The sequence below is a fragment of the Musa acuminata genome, chromosome BXJ3-1 (assembly GCF_036884655.1).
Source record: "Musa acuminata AAA Group cultivar baxijiao chromosome BXJ3-1, Cavendish_Baxijiao_AAA, whole genome shotgun sequence".
Lineage (NCBI taxonomy): Eukaryota > Viridiplantae > Streptophyta > Magnoliopsida > Zingiberales > Musaceae > Musa > Musa acuminata.
This window is the reverse complement of record NC_088349.1, coordinates 17,325,230-17,327,530: the sequence shown is the minus strand read 5'-3', so window position 1 is coordinate 17,327,530 and position 2,301 is coordinate 17,325,230. Positions and strand designations below refer to the sequence as shown.

General features: G+C 40.6%; 1 non-coding gene across 1 annotated transcript; it reads left to right on the top strand.

Moving 5' to 3' along the window:
- Positions 1-1,800: 1,800 nt before the first annotated feature.
- On the top strand, positions 1,801-1,872 carry TRNAP-AGG (transfer RNA proline (anticodon AGG)). Its single transcript has one exon. It is a non-coding gene; the product is annotated as a tRNA-Pro (tRNA).
- The last annotated feature ends 429 nt before the right edge of the window (positions 1,873-2,301 follow it).

Here is a 2,301-nt window from a genome sequence, read left to right as displayed (position 1 = left end):
GGTTCTCGTGGCCTTCTTCATTCTAGATAAGCTGACCACAGAATCCTCCTTTGTTATGTCTCGTTCCCTTCTTGTCATCCGCATATCCTCAGCATCTCTTTCTTCCAAGTTCTTCATCTCCCATTTAGCTATGTGCAGCCATCTTCTCTTAAAGGTCAAAACTGGTCCTCGTGTTCAACAGTGCGTGAGCATATCTACACCCCACACGTTGTACCTATTCTAACTCGATCGTAACCTTATTTGTATCCGCTCCACTCCCCCACTTCCCATTTGCTATATATCTCAGTTCCATCCAGCTCAAGCTGTCCTCTCCCACCCTCCACTTTGTTGACTTCTTCTCCAATCTCTCTCACACATTCTGTTGATTTATTCTTCTTTCTTCTTTGTTTGGTTTGCTCAGATGGGACTACTCGCCAAAGGCTCAATCCTGGTAATCCTCCTCATCTTGGTTTCATGTTGCAGTGGCTCAAGAGACTTGCGTGCCTTGGCTCAAAACCCGGCCGGAAAGAAGAGGTCAGGTGGTTTCTTTGGGTTCTTGCCGAGAGCGATGCCAATCCCGCCGTCGGGACCTTCGAAGCGGCATAACTCCATTGGCGTGCGTTCCCAGACACCACCTTAAAGGAAGGCATGGCCGTGGTCAAGAGAATGTGGTCTCATCCAAAAGGTGGGCTTTAGACTCTTAACACATTGTTTGTTTCTCCTCCGCCTTTCTGACGCTAAATCTTCATATGAGGGGTGAGAGAGAGATTAGGCTTGGCGTATTGGCCTTCCACTTTTGAGTTAGTGCAGCACAAAAGCTTGATGAAGTATCGAATACTTAAACGTGCATGCAAAAAGAACATTGCTCCTTTTCAGTTTAAAAGTATGGTTTCATGCAGTTGTGGAGAAAAATGTTGTCTACTGTGTTATCTCTATATCTCTACATGTTATATGGCTATAAGATCTTAATAGTCAAGTTTGTTTATGAAAATATGCTGTTGACTGTGATGAAGATTTGAAATTGCAGTCTGCACAAGAAGTGGTCAGCTGAGAAGGACAGTATCCTTTTCTCTTCTCCATAGCAAGTGAAGTTGGACAAAGATCGATTGAAAGTGCAACATAATAGAGTTGTAACCATCATAATTTTGACCACAAGGAATAGGTAGATTCGTAGGGGAATGGCATGGCATGGCAAGGCATGGGTGTCACCAGCCATGTACGTAAGCGGCGGGCGGCCGCAGTCGCCGTCCCTTCCGAAGCCATTCGTGTGCGGCCACAAAACTCTTACTGCTGCTGTTGCCTCTGTCAACAGCTAAGCTTGAAGTGATGGGTCCTCTTTTTGTACCGTTGATGAGCAAGGAATCGGGTGATCGATCCATCGATAGATAGTAATGTCAGCAAGAATGAGCGTTTCATGGAGAACTGTTTTTTGCGTTAAGAGTAAAAAACGTTTCTACTTGATCTGTTCACATAGTGTGTCAAAGAGAATGGTGGTGAAGTTGCTTTAATGCCGCAGATGTTTTGCCCATAATAAACAAAAATAAAAACAAAAACTGACTTGATCATTAAAAGTCTTACCGAATGCCCACCTAATGCGGTATATTACGGGAATGAAGGAAGCGGAATATGTGATGAAGACATTATAGCTCGAACTTCTTTCCCTCTTCTAAATATGATAACAGTAGAATAATAGATTATGTTGGATAAATTTCGTCATGAACTGTAAGATATCAGCTATTACCTTCGGATATCAGTTGTCCAACTTTAGATACACAATGTTTTAAGCTTAATATAATTAGTATTAAAATCGTTCAATCAAACGGGCATTTGGTCTAGTGGTATGATTCTCGCTTAGGGTGCGAGAGGTCCCGAGTTCAATTCTCGGAATGCCCCTATTTTTTCAAATTTGTTTTTTTCTTTTCTTATTACATTTTGCTTTCAATAGTAGTTAGATAATATGCTTGTTAGGTCAATGGCAGTATTTCTGGGAAGTGTTCAAGTTTTGTTCCTATGATCTGTTACTAATAATTTTTTATTGGATAAACATGCTTAAAATATTATTTTCCTTTTTTTTTTACATTTATCTTCATCACAAGGAAATAAATAAAGATAGAAAAGGTGATAAGAAAACTTTCTTGATTCATAGTGTCTGATTGCTTCCCACCACGAGCCACAGCTGTACTTGTTCTTCCTCCAAAGATTAGTATGATTTTTTTTTTAATTTCAAGCAAGTAGGTGTTTCTATCGAAAGTACAAGCTCATTTATGTACCTCTTTCTTAGTAACATGAGAAACTCAATAAAGTGAGACCATATAGGCTGCT